Source organism: Leucoraja erinacea, unplaced genomic scaffold, assembly GCF_028641065.1.
Source record: "Leucoraja erinacea ecotype New England unplaced genomic scaffold, Leri_hhj_1 Leri_213S, whole genome shotgun sequence".
In the NCBI taxonomy this organism is placed as follows: domain Eukaryota; kingdom Metazoa; phylum Chordata; class Chondrichthyes; order Rajiformes; family Rajidae; genus Leucoraja; species Leucoraja erinaceus.
Window position 1 is genome coordinate 64,417 of NW_026576114.1, and position 19,818 is coordinate 84,234.

At 48.4% G+C, this 19,818-nt stretch overlaps 1 long non-coding RNA gene across 1 annotated transcript; it reads left to right on the plus strand.

Annotated features, from left to right (window-relative positions):
- The first annotated feature begins 3,201 nt into the window (after positions 1-3,201).
- LOC129716340 (uncharacterized) lies at positions 3,202-8,507 on the plus strand. The gene is made up of 3 exons (XR_008726624.1): positions 3,202-4,322; positions 5,412-5,531; positions 7,951-8,507. It is a non-coding gene; the product is annotated as an uncharacterized LOC129716340 (long non-coding RNA).
- The last annotated feature ends 11,311 nt before the right edge of the window (positions 8,508-19,818 follow it).

Below are 19,818 nucleotides of genomic sequence, written 5' to 3' on the forward strand. Positions count from 1 at the left end.
CTGGTCGGTGCGGACTCGGTTGGCCGACCTGTCTGTTTCCGCGCTGTGTCTCTAAACTAAAGTAAACTAAATCCTTTCCTCTTCCGATTTTATACATCTCTAATGTGCCCCCTGACATCTGTGATCCAATGAATAGAATCTTAGCCTTCCCAACCTCTCCCTCCCGCCCATGCCTCAAATCCTGGCAACATCTTCATGAACAGCAAGGAGCAGTACACCGTGGCCGCCATCGTCAGCGCCAGAAGCAGCTACACTGCAAGCAACTACACTCAACAGCCTAAAATCTGTAGCCTCCCTTTGATCTGGTATTTTGTTGGTTCACATGCTTGATCAATGGTGTTTTATCATTTATGTTTTATTATTATTATTATTAATATTTATTGTTTTCTGAGTCATTCGTAACTGTCACTGTATGTCATGTAGCTACTTGTGGGCAGAGCATCAAGGCAGATTCCTTGTATGTGAATACTTGGTCAATAAACCTACTTACTTACTTATCCTCATAAATATTCTCTGCTCGCTCCCCATCCTAATGGATTGCATTGTGTCGATACCCGAACATAAACATACTACGTGCTGCATTATTTCTAAAAATAACCGACAGAGGCGACTGTCATTAAAACATCATCACATCATCGGTGCCCCGTTCCCTGCCATGGATGCCCTCCACTGAAAACGGTGTCTGAGACGGGCCGGGAAAATCATTGTAGATGGTTTATGCATGCAACCTATAATGTAGCTACCTCATCACCATTAACACGCCCTCTCATATCAGTATAACTATGATCTCCTCCCCTTCCTTCCTCCCATTTTGTCCTGGTACGCCTGAAGGCTGGATGCAGCCAGTGCTGGGACGTGTGTGCCATGTGCTATAATAAAGACTCTAGTAAAGGTTACAGTGCGTCAGACTGAGTCCCTTTACATGGTGTCAGAAGTGGGATGATACTGCAGCTGCAGCGCTTTGACTTTAAAATCGTCTACAAAAGGGGCACCGAGATGCATGTGGCTGGCGCGCTGTCCCGGGCCCCCCGGACCTCATGTGTCCAGCACCCCTTCGAACAGGAGAACCTACTGGTGCTGAACGTGAATTTCGTCCCTTCCAAGCAGCTCCAATGCCTGGCTGCACACACCGCCGACAACCCCGATCTACAGCAGCTTGCCGCTGTCATCAGGCGTGGATGGCCTGTCAAACGCATCTCTTTACCTGCTGGCGTTCACCCCTTCTTCCTGGTTCGTGATGAGCTGGTGCTCATTGATGGCATTATCATCAAGGGCCACAAAGTAGTCGTCCCTGCCTCACTACACGACCTGTACTACAATGCTGCCCACACGGGGCATCCGGGGGCTGACGCCTCCGTCTCGCATGCCCAGGAACAGTACTATTGGCCTGGCATGGCGAAGTACATCAAGGCCAGAGTGGCCTCCTGCCCGGACAGCAACTCTCTTGCCCCGCATCAGCAACGCCACCCGCTGCTACAACAGCCTGCCCCTGACGTGCCATGGTCCTCGCTGGCTGCCGACATTTTTGAATGGCGTGGAAAGCAGTACCTCGTTTTGGTAGATTCTTACTCAAATTGGTTCGAGGAGGACATTCTCCCCGCCATCACCTCGGAGATGGTCATCAGCAAGCTCCATCGCCACTTTGCCAGGTTTGGATCCCCTGTCCGGTTACAGACTGACAACGGCCGGCAGTTCACTAGCGCTGAGTTTAAAGCCCTCACTGCGAAGTGGAACTTCGATCATTACACCAGCAGTCCAGAGTACCCGCAGAGCAATGGCCTGGGTGAGCGCGCTGTGCGCAGTGCAAAGCACCTGCTTGAACAGTCCTATCTCTCTAATGGTGATTTCTACCAGGGGTTGCTGAACCTTCGGAATATATCCAGAGACAGTACCATGAAATCGCCGGCCCAATGGCTCATGTCCCGCGTTATTCGCCCTCCGATGCCGTTGCCCAGCAGTCTCTGGTGCCCAGGGTCTTGCAGCCTTCTGCCGTCCAGCAGCGAATTGCTCAGAAGCACAAAATCCAGCGCCGCTCGCACGACAAGTCCAGCCATCCTCTCTCCCCACTACTGCCAGGCCAGGTCGTCCGTTTGCAGACGTCTACCGGTTTCTCCAGGCTCGCTACCGTGGTGGAGGTCGACGAATCGCCGCGTTCCTACTTGGTGGACTATGAGGGCACTGTCTACCGTCGCAGCCGTCAGCATCTGTTGGCGGTCAGGGAGCCGAAACCTCCTCCTGCTGCTCCTTAATCTCCTCCGCCTGCGGTGCCCCCCTCCAGTAACATGCCCTCTGCCCGTAACATGCCTCGGTCGGTTCGCGTCCCTCGCCTTCCTCCCTCTGCCCTTCCCGGTCTCCGCTCTCCGGTCCGCTCGCCTCCTGCCCGTCTCTCTCTCTCTCCACCTGCCGTTCGTTCCTCCCCTTCTCTCTCACCTCGTTCCCCGGTGCCTGCCGGTTCCCCCTTGCAGCTGGGGTCCCCGCCGGCCTTCTCCTTCCCCCCTGTTCCTGTTCCCGTTCTGCCCTCTCTTCTTTCGGGTGGGGAGGGTGAGGGTGCTGTGCGCACTCGCTCGGGTCGGATCGTCAAAGCTCCGGATCGCTACGGAGACTTCGCTCAGGTCCTGTATAATTAACCTGCTATTTTGCAACCTTGTTTAAATTGTATGGGAAAGGATGTAGATGGTTTATGCATGCAACCTATAATGTAGCTACCTCATCACCATTAACACGCCCTCTCATATCAGTATAACTATGATCTCCTCCCCTCCCCTCCTCCCATTTTGTCCTGGTACGCCTGAAGGCTGGATGCAGCCAGTGCTGGGACGTGTGTGCCATGTGCTATAATAAAGACTCTAGTAAAGGTTACAGTGCGTCAGACTGAGTCCCGTTACAATCATCAAGGACCCCTCTCACCCTAACCATGGACTGTTTGCCCTCCTCCCATCAGGGAGGCGGTACGGGAGCCTCAGGTCTCGCACAAGCAGGCCGAGGAACAGCTTTTTCAACAACACCATTACACTGCTGAACTCAGAGTCCCGTCGCTAGCTATCTTTAGACTCTCCCATTTGTATACAGTTATTTGCCTATGTACCAGTTTTAATTCATCCACAATCCACACACTGTTAACCAGTATTTTTTATTTTTTTATTGTATGCTTATTTTTACTTCTACTATCTTGCACTATGACTATGGCCAGACGCAAAACTGCATTTCATTGTACCTATACTCGTATTTGTGCAATGACAATAAAGTTGAATTGAATTGATAAATTTGTTCAGATATTTTCTCCCGAGACATCCATTGCTTGAAAATATTAATCCTGCAGATGCTGTAAATCTAAAAAAACAAGGAGCACACAGCATTTCATGCAGCGTCCGTTGAAAGATAGCACATCTGTCTGCAGCGTTATTTTTGCTTTCACGGTTTGTTTCAGAACAATTGTCTTTTTCAAAAATACGTTCGTTTCAGTTGTTCTGCAGTTATTTCAGCGATTGGGATCAGGATAGGCCTGAAGCTGGGGGCAGTGTTAGCTGTGAGGAGGATGCTAGGAGGCTGGAAGGTGACTTGGATAGGCTGGGTGAGTGGTAGCAAATTGCAAAATCTCTATTCTCTGCTCTGGTTTGATCTGGAATCTGAAAATCACAAGTATGTCGGAAACTTACCATCGGAAGAGAAAATGTTGGAAAACCTCAGCATGACAAGTACGCGGGAAAGAAATTGTAGAAATAATTAATTAACTCGTCAGAATATGCAAAAAAATCAACTCGGTCGATGGATTTAGAATTATGGATACATATCCAGCGACCATGCTTTGTCTTAACTCTGGCTTCGTGATTGTCGCTCTGCCGCCATCCGTCCATGGTTTTACATCAGCCAACGACTTTAAGGTGGCGGCGAAGCTTCAAAGGCCGAGCTCCTGGGCACCATTTCAATGTTACTTTTCACCTGGGGTAAAACAACAGTGGGTGTACACACTTGCACAGATATCCGCATTAAGCCACCAGTCTGCGAACACGTCTAGAGCAGACATCCAGGTCAGAGTAATGTCACTCGAACACAGACCCTAATAGCAGAAGTGTTTTTGCAATGCCATTAATTCAGCGAAACAGATTTGGTATTTTGCGGAATTGAGCGGAAAAGTGGAAGTGCAGCTTGAGGAACTATATGAGGTCAAAATCGCCATCTCTCTGACTACTTCTTAAAAGTTTAACACAGACCAGATCTCCCAGCCGAGAACATGGAAGGAATGGACATTTATCAAAATACCACTGCGTTTCACATCGATGAGAGGAATGGAGGCAAATCTGAGCCGGAAGATCTGAAGCCAGGTTTCATCACTATGTTGATAATATATTATAATGTTTCCTAGTTATCCTAGTTTTCCAGTTCAAATAAATGGGCTTGAAGTTAATAGAGAGTCAACAAAATAGAGAGAGTACAGAGGAGATTTACTAGAATGTTGCCTGGGTTTCAGCAACTAAGTTACAGAGAAAGGTTGAACAAGTTAGGGCTTTATTCTTTGGAGCGCAGAAGGTTAAGGGGGGACTTGATAGAGGTCTTTAAAATGATGAGAGGGATAGAGAGAGTTGACATGGATAAGCTTTTCCCACTGAGAGGAGGGAAGATGCAAACAAGGGGACATGACTTGAGAATTAAGGGACAGAAGTTTAGGGGTAACATGAGGGGGAACTTCTTTACTCAGAGAGTGGTGGCTGTGTGGAATGAGCTTCCAGTGAAGGTGGTGGAGGCAGGTTCGTTTTTATCATTTAAAAATAAATTGGATAGTTATATGGACGGGAAAGGACGGGAAAGGTTATGGTCTGAGCGCAGGTATATGGGACTAGGGGAGAATACGTGTTCGGCACGGACTAGAAGGGTCGAGATGGCCTGTTTCCTGCTGTAATTGTTATATGGTTATATGGTTATATGGTTAAGTAATTACATGTTCATCGTAACGGACGGGGGAGGCTAGAATTGAACTGCAGGGCAGGAATGGGGTGAATGTGCAAAATGTTGAAGAAAAAGAGGGATGGAAATTCTTTCCATTTGAATTTAGCTTATGGAGCGAATGATCCTTTAGTCTGCAGAGAGCCACAGAATACTGGAGTAGCTCAGCGGGCCACGCAGCATCTATGGAGAAAAGGAATAGGTGACATTACGAGTCGAGACCTTTCTTCAGGCTTCAGCTATTCTCTGGTGTGTGACATACACCACCTCCACTCTCTACTCAGGACTATGCCCAGCTTGTTTTGCGTTAAGGAAGATTAATGTTTTTGTCAGTTGTAAATTGTGGCGCTGACAATAGCCGTCGGCTCCGTTGGCCGTCGCCAAGTTTAAACCGGGAAAGGATTGGTATATTTTCTATTGGAGGAATCAATATTTTGCTTTCATTGATTAGTTTCACTTGCACTTTGCAGAACATTGGCCCAGAAGAGCAGGTACTGCTCGACGAAATCTACCACCCAAGATTATGTACACTCTTCTGGGTATCTGCATCCTGCTGTCCGTTCTGTCGCTTGTTCTTGCGTTGATACTGAGTAAGTTTAAACATTGAAAACTGCTCTGTAATCTAAATCTAAAAATAAAAGTTGTAAATGGTGGTACCCATCAGTAAGTCGGGCCGAATCGCTGCACAGAGAAACATTTAACCTTCACATCTGACATCATGCCGTGCTTGGGGGGGTTAAGGGGGGGGGGGGGGGGGGGGGTTGTAAATTGTGGTAGTGAAATAGAAAGGCTCCGTGTGATGCGCCAAGTTTAATAAAGGATCGTATACTTCTATTGGACACTTAACCACCTTTGTCTCTGTATTTTGTTGCTGCATTTCCGTTTCACGGACGCTTGCCATTTCCTGCATACTTTTTAATTTCTAGATTTCCGGTGTCTGTAAGCTTTTATATTATTAGTTTCGAAAGCTAATTGAGGAATATCCATGGATCCGCAAGCATTAATATGAGAAGTAACGTGAATCCATTCTTGAGGATACAAGCTTGAGGGTGTGTGTAGTCGGTAACCCAATACCAAGGGCAATGTGGGTTATTTCAAAGCACGGGTCAAAGTGTTGTTTTCTTCTCAGTTGCTCGTTACACTTTTTCCGGATTTCCCATCATATAAGCGGTAGTATTCTAAAAAAAAACATACAAACACGACAGCTGCAGTATGGAACTAATTTGGAGAAGGTGAATTCGGAGAAGTGGAAATTCCTGAACGTTTTTAAGACATCCCGGACCTCTATCCCTGTTTGTTGTTGCAACCAGAGACGTGTTTGTAGCGTGCAAGGAAGAGGAAGGAATGCCATATCCTAACATATCCTAACATAATTCCTGCAGAATCTCCCATCTCTTTCATTCTCCGCCTCGAAAAATGGACATCAAGGTACTGTAGATGTTGTGGGGGCAAATTATATCGAACATGTGATATTCAAATCTTAGTTTCTATTCCAATGGCTCAGATGGGAGAAATGAAGAGGTCAGATGCTGACTTTCGGATGGAAAGTTCCCAATGGAAGAGCAATGGTGAGTGTGACAGATATCTGTAATGTAGACATCCAATCTCACCTTCTCTATCCTGATAGATCTGCTAATCAGTGGGTCAATTATCCCGAGTGTGTAGAGAATAATGTTGTGTCCCCCCCCCCCCCCCCCCCCCCCCCCCCCCTGCTTCACGTGAAATCACCCCCCTACTTTGACGGAGAGGGATAGAGTGATACAGCGTGGAAATAGGCCCTTCGGCCCAAATTGTCCACGCCGGCCAACATGTCCCATCTACACTAGTCCCACCTGCCTGTGTTTGGTCCATATCACCTCTAAACCTCTCCTCTCCATCTATCTGTCGAACTGTTTTTTTAACGTTGGGATAGCCAGTCTGCCTCACAACCTTCCCTCATCCACAATCCCCATCTATCCATCCACGACTGCCACTTCCCTTAATCCTCAGTTGGTCAAATCGCAAAGTGCCGGAGTAATTTAGCAGGTTAGGCAGCTTTTGTGGGAAAAAACTATCTAAGTGCCAATTCGAGTCCTACCTCTTAAAGCAGCTTCCTACAAGCTGCGCCACCTGCTGGTTCCTTGACTGTACGGCAGTGGTCTGCAGCTCACACAGGGTTTCGGCCCGAAACGTTGCCTATTTCCTTCGCTCCATAGATGCTGCTGCACCCGCTGAGTTTCTCCAGCTTTTTTGTGTAACCTGCAGCTCACATCTCTCGGATAATAGCGGCCACCGGCGGCGACGATGAAGCATAGCAGCTACTGGGCATTTGCTCCTCATCTGATGTCCAGTCCCAGTTCACAGAGCCGCAGTCTATTCTGCTGCTCTTGGACGATTTTCTAGAGTTCAGATCACACTTTCAATGCTCGAGTGTGTGGGCCATACATTCTGAGGACAAGTAGTTTGATGTTCAAATGGAAACCACTTTGACTGTATCTGGTCCATAACCCTCCGAATTTTTGTATCAATTGACCTGTCGAGTGGTCTATTAAATGACGATATTGTAGCCGCCTCTCTCATTATTTTGGCAGCTCATTCCATGAATGTACGCACTGTGCGAAACCGTTACGCCTCGGGTCATTTTAAATCTTTCCTCTCTCACCTTAAACCTGGACTCCCTTTCGCTGGACCGTGTCATTCCACGATGTATATGCCCTTTATGATTTTATGAACCTGCACACATTCACTCCCCAGTCCACTACACCCCAGAGAATAACATACTAGACTGTTCAAACCCTTTTAATACTCAAACCCGTCTTCGAACATTTATTTTTGAACTATTTACAGTTGAATGGAATTGTCACTTGGACAGGGTGGCCACGATTGTACACAGTTCACTCTCCCGTGCCACCCGTACTTGTACAAACAGTAAACGTCAAGTAAACTCTGGAAGGAACGCGGAGTGACGGCTCGGGAACAGGGTCTTGTAGAAAGGGGCTCCACGTAACCTAAACTGTCGTCCCTCTTCAGTTACAGGAAACGTTGAGAAAGCAACCAGGTCACTCTCCGACGTTCTGGCTGAGATTGCACTTATGAGAGAGCGTAAGGATAGTGCTCGTCATCCCAGATTCACAAGCAACTGATTCATCCGACCACAACTAGAGACAAGCCCTCAACTACTTTCTACGTCATTGTTGTTCCTCGGACTATCGTTGGTTCGATTGTATTGATGTATTGTCCAGCACGCACAACGGTTCTTCACTATACCCCGGTACACTAGCAATGTTACACCATTTTGAGATTTAAAAATCAAGTCTGCAATGTAACACATCAGATAAAGTATAAAAAGAAGTTTAATTTGACACCTAATTCACTTTCATATCTTCAGTATCTTTCATATCTTCAGTCATAAAAAGGTTAGGGCCATTTTCATACTCTGAAATTAGCATCTTGTTCCCTATTGCTTTTCCATTGACTTCTCAAAAGTTGTGATCGAAGACAGTCTAAAGCCCATATATTTCCTAAAAATTAAGAGAACTGAATGAAATTTTCAGTTATTATTGATTGAAGCATTCTGAAACAAATATGAAACAATCTTACTTGGATGACCTGAAATTAAACCATATAATTATTTAGTTATCTAATTGTAGTTAATTACAAAATTCAATTACTGGATCTAAACATCTATCCATTTCTTAAGAAAAGGTTAACATTTTTAAATAGCCTAAGTGTCCAAATAACATTCACACAAGAATTCACAATATAACATGATTTTTATTGTCAATAATTTATAGGCCAAATGGAAGGAATTTAGTGTTTAATTCCCGTAAATTAATGCCCATTTAAATCATCTTGCGAGTGAGATTTTGTGGATCGCGATCGTTTGGAACGTTGCGGCGGCGGTGGTTTTAAACTCCATATCGGCAGGAAAAACACTGCCGGTACGTATAGGGCCTTAATCACATTTTCGCCGATGAAATTTTGACGAAAGCAATCCTAAGAAGCAAGTTTATATGTAAAATAAACGACTTACCTTATGTTTTGTCCCCTACGTGAGATCCGTCCCGTTGTCGGCGTTGACAGCGTTAGAAGTAGATTTGATTTTACTCCAACGATTAAATTGTCCAGCGGTTTTTTTTTTTAACTTCCGAGAACGCATGTCGGAACGATTTTTCAGCATCAGGCAATAGCCCGAGAAAATATATCTCGGACAGATAGGAGACAACGGCATTTTTATACCCCCCCCACAAAGGCGCCAAAGTCGAGCACACGGCCAGTGACAGAACTGCAGCGCCGCTGAAGGTGCGTTTTGTAACATACCTAGTTACAGGGAACCTTGAGAAGGTAATTGCCCAACTCTCCAAACTCCAGCCTGAGATTCCACAGCAGAGGGAGAGTAAGTATGGTGATCATTGAAATGAGAAGATGATCATAAATCAGAGGTGCAAAGGGAATTGGGAGTGCTTGTGCAGGATTCCCAAAGGATTAATTTTTACGTTAAGTCGGTGGTAAGGAAGGCAATCGCAATGTTGCCATTAATTTCGAGGGAACTAGAATATAAAAGTAAGGATGTAATCCTGAGGCTTTAAGAGACACAGGTCCGGCCTCATTTGGAATATTGTGAGGAGTTTTGAGTTCTGTACCCGAGGAAGGATAAGTTAACATTGGAGAGAGTCCAGGGGCTCTGGGTTTTAGGATACGGGACATCCCATTGAAAAGCCAAGATGGAGTGGATGAAGAAAGCATAGCGAGTTTCATCATTCTAATCAGATCTTTCCGCAGTCTTCGCCTTCTCCCTATAATAGCAATGACTGAGGTTATTCGTTGCTACCCGATGGTCTGGGGTGACATCTTTGTTCTGGTATCAACCTCGCCCATATTTCCCACACCTTTCGTAGTTTACGGATATTGCGCGGGAACAGACCCTTCGGCCCACTGACTCAGCTCCGCACAGCACACTAACAACATCCCACACACACCAGGGACCAAGCCAATTTACTCGAAACCTGTACGTCTTTGCAGTCTGGGAGGAAACCGAAGATCTCAGGGAAAACCCACGTGGGTCACGGGGAGCACGTACAACCTCCGTACGGACAGCACCCGTAGTCAGGATCGAACTGGGCTAAGGCAGCAACTCTACCGTTGCTCCACCGTGCCGCCCTGCTTTCTATTGTGTTTGATCTAAACTGGCCCTGGTTTTGTCCGGATGATTGTTTCGATAATTGAAACTGGGAGAGTGGTGAAGGTTTTTTACCCTCGCCTCGATCACCCAGATATGGCCGGAAATATTCCCGTCTGAAGCGGACTCCTCTGACATTCACCTCAATATCTTCACAGGTGTGCATTCTTGTCCCGAGCAATGGACCAAGTTCAATCAAAGCTGTTATCACTTTTCCTCAACCTCGACCACCTGGGAGGAGGCCCAAAGGTTCTGTGCATCAGCCGACGCCCACCTTGTTGTCATTAATAATGCTGAAGAACAGGTAGGGGGTTTTCTGTGATAACACCTGCAGACAACGTTCCCTGCTAAGCGATACTTTCGATCCACTACGAAGTGCGTGGCTATTCCTAGTAGAACTTAAAGTAATGTTTGACCCGGCCAGTTTGCGTTCACACGCGGGATATTCTGAGCACAATCACACACCACTTGTGTTTACATGGAAATATCACCTGTTTCTTTGTATCGCATGAAATAGCGGTAGACATTTGGATCTGGATCTGGATCTGGGTGTAATACGGCTGAAAAGCTCTAGGTGGATCATCACTCAGCACTATCATGGTGGGGGACGAACTAGTCGAGATGGAGATGCTTTTGTAGTTGCATCTTTGTATGTGTTGATGTTTTGGAGATCTCTGATGCTGGCTGGTAGAGTATTCCAATCCCTTGCTGTCTTGAAGAAAAACGAGCTAGAAAGTGCTAATGAAGTGCCGTGCGCAATTAAATAATGTCCTGGTTGGTAGCCTCTAGTTGACATGTCTATGAGTGCTTGGATTAACTGGATGTGTTCCTCCATCTTTACATCAATGGTGGTATACTTGATCTTGTGGAATGTTGTCAGTCTGATGAATTTGCGACGAGGTTTGGGCCGTGTTATACGACTTCACCTCCAAATGCAGAACGAGTTATCCCTACACGAGCACCGCCATAAAATACCTCGTCAAAGTCCTGCCTGATATTCAGGGCATCAGCTTTATAACATGGAAAATGCAAAAACACATATTCCTCTCATCCTATATCTGCATTTCATTTTGCTAGTTGTTAATACATAAGCGAGCGTTATAGAGCAGGATAAATATTACACGGGGTAGTACATACAAGTAATACAGTACTGTCACCAGCTATTGTTTCCACATGTACTGACATCCTTTCTTTTCCATGATAGGACTTTTTGAAGAAAAAATTTAATGCCCGTCGGTGGATTGGACTGAGTGATTCGGTCTCTGAAGGTGACTGGCGCTGGGTAGATGGAACAGATTATAGTTCCTCTGTAAAGTGAGTGGCTTTCCGGTCGCATGTTTTGTTCAGTGTCTGTGGTGTTGAATGTTGAGGAGAAAACAAAATACTCCGTGTCAAAACCTTATAATCCACCTGGTGGCCAACAACCCACTGGCATGAACAATGAATTTTTAATTTCAGGTGACCCTTAGGATTGCGAAGGAAAATCTCTCTTGTTGCAAAATCCTCCATTAGAATTGGACCCTCATTGACAATGCCTAATCTTATCCGTTTTAGGAAAATGTAAAACTTCACGTTTCACTGCATAGACTTTCAAATGCGACACCGATCCACCCATGTCATGCTTGTATCTCCTTAACATTCCTTCGCGTTTCTCAGCATAGCTCATCCTTTAGTTCTGATCTTTAGTCAGAGGATGGTGAATCTTTTGAATGAATGAATGAATAACCTTTAATAATCCTTTACAGGAAATTACAGTGCCACAACAGCTTCAAGACAGACATAACACCACACATTTCAACAGATATCTTCAATACATAATAAGTTAAAATTTTTGTGCATTATAAAACCTTATAGCAGCTGGTATACAAGACTTCCTATGTCTCTCCGTTTTGCACATTGGTGCAATCAGTCTCTGACTGAAGATGCTGCACTTGATCACCTTCAGGGCGTGGAGTGGGTGAGTGGGGTTGGTCATTATTGAGCCTAGTTTTTTCAGAGTTCTGGCCTCTGCCACCTGCTTGACCGTTAGTTGCTCTGCCCCAACCACTGAGCCGGCCTTCCTGATCAGCTTATCCAGTCTGTTTTTGTCCGCTATTCGGGCGCCTTCTCCCCAACAGGCCACAGCAAAAAACAGAGCACTGGCCACCACTGAATGGTAGACACTGCACAATAGGGGTTGACAGATATTAAATGACTTTAGCCTCCTTAAAAAATACAGTCTACTTTGTCCCTTCCTGTACACCGCCTCCATATGACTCTTCCAGTCCAGCTCACTGTCAAGCTGCACACCAAGGTACCTGTGGTTGGCGACCACCTCCACCTCAGTGCCCCTGATGGTGATTGGTGTTGGTTGAATCCTCCTCCTCCCCCTCCTGAAATCCACAACTATCTCCTTCGTTTTTTTGGTGTTGAGATGGAGATTATTGTGTGCACTCCACTCCACAAAGTTGTTAATTGTGTCTCTATACTCCTCCTCATTGCCCCCTTTGATGAGGCCTACAACAGCTGTGTCATCTGAAAATTTCTGCAAAAAGCAGCTGTTGGTGTTATATTGACAATCCGCTGTGTAGATGGTAAACAGGAATGGAGCCAGCACAGTTCCTTGTGGAGCCCCTGTGCTGCTCATGATGGTGCTTGAGACATTGTTCTGTAGGCGCACATACTGTGGTCTGAGGAAAAGGTAATCCAAACACCACAGTACCATTAATGGATCCACCTTCATCTTCTCCATCTTCTCCCCTAGCAGTCGAGGCTGAATTGTGTTAAAAGCGCTAGAGAAGTCAAAGAATGTAATTCTTACAGATGCATCAGGGATGTCCAGGTGTGTGTACGCCCTCTGCAGCATGTAAATGAGGGCATCATCGACACTGATGTTGGGCTGATATGCAAACTGTAAAGGATCCATTTGAGTTGACACACTAGTCCTGAGGTAGGAGAGGACAAGTCTCTCAAATGTCTTCATAATATGTGAAGTGAGCGCTACTGGTCTGTAGTCATTGTGGTGAGTGGGATAGGTCTTCTTTGGGACAGGTACCAGGCAAGATGTTTTCCACAGCCTTGGGACCTTCTGTAGACGCAAGCTCAGGTTGAACAGGTGTGTTAGGATACCACCCAGCTCTGAGGAGCAAGTCTTCAGTAGCCTTGGGCTGATGTCATCGGGCCCCACTGCTTTCCCTGGCTTCAGTCTGTCCAGCATCATCTTGACCTGCGCAGTTTGAAGAGTCATAGCTAGGGCTGGTGGTGTAGTAGTAGGTGGGAAGGGGGGACCCCGTGCAGATGAATCGAGGGAATTGTTAGCCACAGAAGGCTGTTGGACATTTTTAAGGCAGATATATATATATAGATTCCTGATTAGTACAGATGTCAGATGTCAATGGGAGAAGGCAGGAGAATGGGGCTAGGAGGGATAGGTTGATGAGCCATGATTATATGCCAGAGTAGATGATGGGCCAAATGGCCAACTTCTACTCCTATTCCTAATAACCTTGTGATCAAAGGCAGTGAAGGATAACCTTTCAATTTCCGGGGGCTACTCCATCCACAATAATTCTCAGGGATCACGACGCCCGACAGGATAAAATAGATGTCTTGGGATGCAGTCCATTGACTATTCATCATCGTTTCTCTCCTGACCAGTTATGCACTGTGGCATCACCCACACAACAAACCACGTTGACCGCCAAGGCTTATGACAATAGCTACACCCAAAGCCTCGTCCTCTTTCGCCAGAACATGGATAGTAAGAGGAAAGGGTCGCCACTAATCCCCTTATTCCCTTAGCATGCATCATACAATGTAAATGGCTCGAGTGTAATAATGTATTGTCTTTCTGCAGACTGCAAAGCACGCAGCAAAAGCTTTTCACTATACCTCGGTACACGTGACAATAAACTAAATTGAAACTGAAACAACAGGTTTGAGATCAACATGGCCTCCATCCTGTCATGGAAATTCAATGCTGGTTCTTTATGGTCATTGAATCGAAATGCTGAAATAGACAACCTTTGTGGGACTACCTTCAGCAAACGGAATTCATAATACAATCTAAACATTTGATGAGAAATGCTGGTCATGCTAGCGGCACCACAGGCTGTTAAGGTTGAAGTAGGAATCCTTATAACATTTATATTTTCCATGTTCTATTTTATTATAGGTTTTGGGATGTGGGAGAACCCAATAATGAGCACGATGTGGAAGAGTGTGATGAAATGATTGTTGATGGACGTTGGAATGATTTACAATGTAGTGCTGAACTGAAGTGGATCCGCGAGAAACCAGCACAGTGATGTTCTCCTTAAATTCGAACTTCGTGCAAAATGTGCAATGAACCGCGTTGGCAATGTTGAGCAAGTCGCAGGAATGTGATAGCAGTGTAGGAGGCCATTCGAATTCCGTGGTCGTTGCTTACATTTTGCAAAATGCTTTAGAATCTTTTCGCACCTTTTCTCCAGTAGCGCTACCCAATATTTGCCCTCGTGTTCTGAGCAGATGCCTTTTCCAAATCTTTAGTTGTCTGTTTCAGCCACTCACGCAGCAGAATTTTCGATCAAGTCCACTAGCAGTGAAAATAGGGCTTTCTCCACCCCACCACAACCACCCCCACCCCTCCACACACACCTATCAGCCACAAATCCTATGTGTATCACTTTGAATTCATCCATGCTGATTCTTGGAGCATGCTGTAATGGATTAACTTCACTACCTTAGCTCAATCAAATCCACCAGAACCCCGTGTATCTCATGGAATGCTCTACTGTGTGACCCCCAAACTACTCTCCAGTATATATTCAGAGTTCGAAAGTCTCAGCCCCGGAAGCAGTCTATTTCACTACCATCCCACCCTGGGCCGTCGGACAAGATGGTTCATTACAATCAGATTCAGATTCAGATTCAGATTCAGATTCAATTTAATTGTCATTGTCAGTGTACAGTACAGAGACAACGAAATGCATTTAGCATCTCCCTTGAAGAGCGACATAGCAAACGATTTGAATAAAAAAAAATAATAAGTGTCGGGGGGGGGGGGGGGGGGGGGGGGGGTGATTGGCAGTCACCGAGGTACGTTGTTTAGTAGAGTGACAGCCGCCGGAAAGAAGCTGTTCCTCGACCTGCTGGTTCGGCAACGGAGAGACCTGTAGCGCCTCCCGGATGGTAGGAGGGTAAACAGTCCATGGTTGGGGTGAGAGCAGTCCTTGGCGATGCTGAGCGCCCTCCGCAGACAGCGCTTGCTTTGGACAGACTCAATGGAGGGGAGCGTGGAACCGGTGATGCGTTGGGCAATTTTCACCACTCTCTGCAATGCCTTCCGGTCGGAGACAGAGCAGTTGCCATACCATACTGTGATGCAGTTGGTAAGGATGCTCTCGATGGTGCAGCGGTAGAAGTTCACCAGGATCTGAGGAGACAGATGGACCTTCTTCAGTCTCCTCAGGAAGAAGAGACACTGATGAGCCTTCTTGATCAGAGTAGAGGTATTGTGGGTCCAAGAGAGGTCATCGGAGATGTTGACTCCCAGGAACCTGAAGCTAGAAACACGTTCCACCTCCGTCCCGTTAATGTGGATGTGGGTGTGCGTACCGCCTCTGGACTTCCTGAAGTCTACAATGAGCTCCTTGGTCTTCTTGGAGTTAAGGGCCAGGTTGTTGTCAGCGCACCATGCTGCTAAGTGCTGGACCTCCTCCCTGTAGGCCAGCTCATCGTTGTTGCTGATGAGGCCAATCACCGTTGTATCATCTTGATGATGGTGTTAGTACCATGTACAGGTGTGCAGTCATAGGTGAAGAGGGAGTAGAGGAGGGGGCTCAGCACACAGCCCTGAGGAACGCCGGTGTTCAGGGTGAGGGTTGAAGAGGTGTGCTTGTCTAACCTCACAGACTGGGGTCTGTTGGTTAGAAAGTCCAGTATCCAGTTGCAGACGGAGGGGTCGATGCCCAGGTTACCGAGTTTGGTGATCAGTTTTGATGGAATAATGGTGTTGAATGCTGAGCTGTAATCGATGAACAGCATTCTTACATAAGTGTCTCTGTTGTCAAGGTGGGAGAGGGCGGAGTGAAGTGCCGTTGAGATGGCATCCTCCATACTCCTGTTCTTGCGGTAGGCAAACTGATAGGGATCCAGTGTGGGGGGTAGGCAGCTTTTGAGGTGTGCCAGGACCAGCCTCTCGAAGCACTTGGTGATGATGGGGGTAAGTGCAACTGGGCGGAAGTCGTTGAGGCTTGCCGCAGTGGAGTGTTTTGGCACTGGCACGATGGAGGTGGCTTTAAGGCAAGTGGGGACAACTGCTTGGGCAAGTGACAGGTTGAAGATGTCAGTCCAGACGTCTGTCAGCTGCACAGCACAGGCCCTGAGCACGCGCCCGGGGATGCCGTCAGGGCCAGCAGCCTTACGTGCATTAGTCCTACTCAGTGCCACGTACACGTCGTAGGGGGTGAGTGTGAGGGGTTGGTGATCGGCAGGTAGCACAGCCTTGATGGCTGTCTCTAGATTGTCCCTGTCGAAGCGGCCATAGAAGTGATTAAGCTCCTCAAGGAAGGAGGCGTCGCTGGATGTGGGGGTGATGTTGGAGAGTCTGTAGTCCGTGATGGCCTGGATGCCTTGCCACATGCGTCGGGGGTCGGAGTTGTTGTTGAAGTGCTCCTCAATCCTGAGCTTATGGCAGTGCTTGGCCTTCCTGATGCCCCTCTTCAGGTTAGCCCTGGATGAACTGTAGGCTCGAGCATCGCCTGACCTGAAAGCGGTGTCCCGTGCTTTCAGCAGTAGCCTGACCTCGCTGTTCATCCATGGCTTCTGATTCGGGTATATGGTCACCTGTTTGAGGGAGGTGACACTATTGATGGTGGAGTTTATAAAGTCCAAAACAGAGGATGTATAGGAATCAATGTCCGTGTGAGAGTCAAGGGTGGCCTGGGCTGCAAACGCCTTCCAGTCAGTGTTTCCAAAACACTGCTGAAGTGTGAAGTCCGCTTCCTCTGACCAGACTTTAACTGTCCTTACAGTTGGTTTAACCCGTCTGATGAGTGGGGAGTACTTAGGGAGCAGGAACAATGAGACGTGATCAGACTGACCAAGGTGGGGGAGGGGGATGGCTTTGTAAGCTTCAGCCATGTTGGTGTAGACTTTGTCCAGTGTCTTGTCTACTCTAGTGGGGAAGGATACATGTTGGTGCAATTTGGGGAGTACAGTCTTCAGGTTGGAGTGATTGAAGTCACTCGCAACAATGAAGGCTGCCTCGGGGTTGTGCGTCTGTTGTTTGCTAATGGCAGTATGCAGCTCTTTCATTGCAAGCTTGGCATTAGCATCAGGAGGGATATAGGCTGCAGTCACAACAGTGGAGGTGAACTCTCTGGGCAGATAGAACGGTCTGCATCTAACCAAGAGGAATTCAAGGTTAGCTGAGCAGTGACTCTCGATGATGGTGGAGTCCGTGCACCATGCTTTGTTTACATAAATGCACAGACCCCCCCCCCCTCTGGTCTTACCAGAGTCTGATATCCTGTCCGCTGGGAGTAAATGACGCCCCGATAGCTGGATGGCGCTGTCAGGAACGTCAGTTTTGAGCCAAGTTTCAGTGAAGATCAAGATGTTGCAGTCCTTGATCCGGTTGTGGGAGGTGATCCTTAGCCGGAGTTCATCCATTTTGTTTGCCAGTGAGCGCACGTTGGCGAGGAAAAGGCTAGGAATCGCTGCCCTGTGTGGGGCTAGCTCTAACCTGGCCTTTAACCCACCTCTGCGTCCCCGGCGGTGTTTTCGTACCCGTCGCCGTCTGTTGGTGCTTCTGGTGGGCCGAGCTGGCTTGGTGCGCGCTGGTGTTCTGCCGCTCCGTTGCTCCGCGTCTGCGTTACTCCGCAGGCGGTCTTCAGCCCCGCGGCTCTGCTGATGGTCTCCAGCCCCGGGGCTTACCTGGCGTTCTCCAGCTCCACGGGTCGGGTGGTGGTCTCCAGCTCCACGGGCCGGGTGGCGGTCTCCAGCTCCACGGGTCGGGTGGCGTTCTCCAGCTCCACGGGTCGGGTGATGGTCTCCAGCTCCACGGGTCGGGTGGTGGTCTCCAGTTCCACGGGTCGGGTGGTGGTCTCCAGCTCCACGGGTCGGGTGGCGTTCTCCAGCTCCGGGACTCACCTGGCGTTCTCCAGCTCCACGGGACGGTTGGGCTCCGGGGATCGGGTGAGGACCGGGGATCGGGTCAGGGCCGGGGGTCGGGTCAGGACCGGGGATCCGGTGAGGGCCGGGAGTCGGGCGAGGGCCGGGGATCGGGTGAGGACCGGGCGTCGGGCGAGGGCCGGGGATCAGGTGAGGGCCGGGGATCGGGTGAGGACCGGGGATCGGGTGAGGACCGGGCGTCGGGCGTGGGCCGGGAGTCGGGCGAGGACCGGGGATCGGGTGAGGGCCGGGGGTCGGGTGAGGGCCGGGGGTCGGGCGAGGACCGGGAGTCGGGCGAGGGCCGGGGATCGGGTGAGGGCCGGGAGTCGGGCGAGGACCGGGGTCCGGGCCTGGGATCGGGTGAGGACCGGGAGTCGGGCGGGGGCCGGGAGTTGGGTGAGGACCGAGGGTCGGTTGGGCTCCGCGGGTCGGATGGGGTCACCTGAAATGAACGGAATTGGGTGTCTGCCGGGTACCACCAGGGACGAATTTAGATGCAGAGAGACCCTAAGCTATTTCACTTGTCAGGTCCCACCCCCCCTCCCAATCCCCCACCCCCACTACTAGAGGACAATGACTACCCGAGAGTGACAGTGTGACACTTTTAGATCCTACTGTATGTGTCATTAAACAGTTGGTTATAAAATACATATTGGATTCAGCACGGAGCGGGCGATGCCTTACCTGGTTCTCCGTTTGAGGCTCTGGAGTGTTGGGCCTGCTGCTTCAAAATCATGGAGCTGTGGTTTGCGGAACTCCCAGCCTCGGGCTGCGCTGATTTAAACATCGTGGAGCCCTGGGATCCCTTTGCCGAGGGCCGCCAGCATGAATCTCCGCCCTGCTCAGTCTGTGGACTTCGGGTGGTGCGGGAGGGAAGGGTAGAATTGACCAGGGAGTTACGGAGGGAGCGGCTTTTGCGGAGAGCGGGGGGGGGGGGGGGGGAGATTGACGGGGAGGGGGGAGATGGGAAGATGTGGCCAGTGGTGGGATCACGTTGGAGGTGGCGAAAATGATGGAGGACTATTTATTGTATGTGACGGCTAGTGGGGTGACCGTACCGACCACTGCGTGTAGACCTTGGGGACCCTCCAAGTGGCCAAACAATGGGTGCTAAGTAGATGAGTAAGGTACCACTTAAATCCACCACTACAGTGTGCTCATTGTCACCCCTATAGCAACAACACAAACGGCGGACGTTTTTCCAGCTGCAAAAAGGCTCACCAGACCCCCCACAAAGGGCCTAAAAAATGGGCTAGCATAGACGAGCAAGGCACCACTGAAAATATTGCCAAATGAACAAATTTTGTTCCTAGGGTACAAAATGGCTTACGCCAGACAAATAGTGCGCTGCAATGCAGGTACCAGACACCACAAAAATGGACACCTGCTGTTCAACGAGGCAATCACACCTTGGGGGATATAACAGGACCAATGACAGAACAATTATCCGCTGCCTTGGGTCTACCAGACCCGCTAAATTGGCCCTTGGGCCCATCTAGTCTAGCTTAGTTATTAAAGGTACCAGCTAAAACCAGGGTTAGATGATCAATCGCAGCCTCGAAAATTCAAAATCACGCATGCCA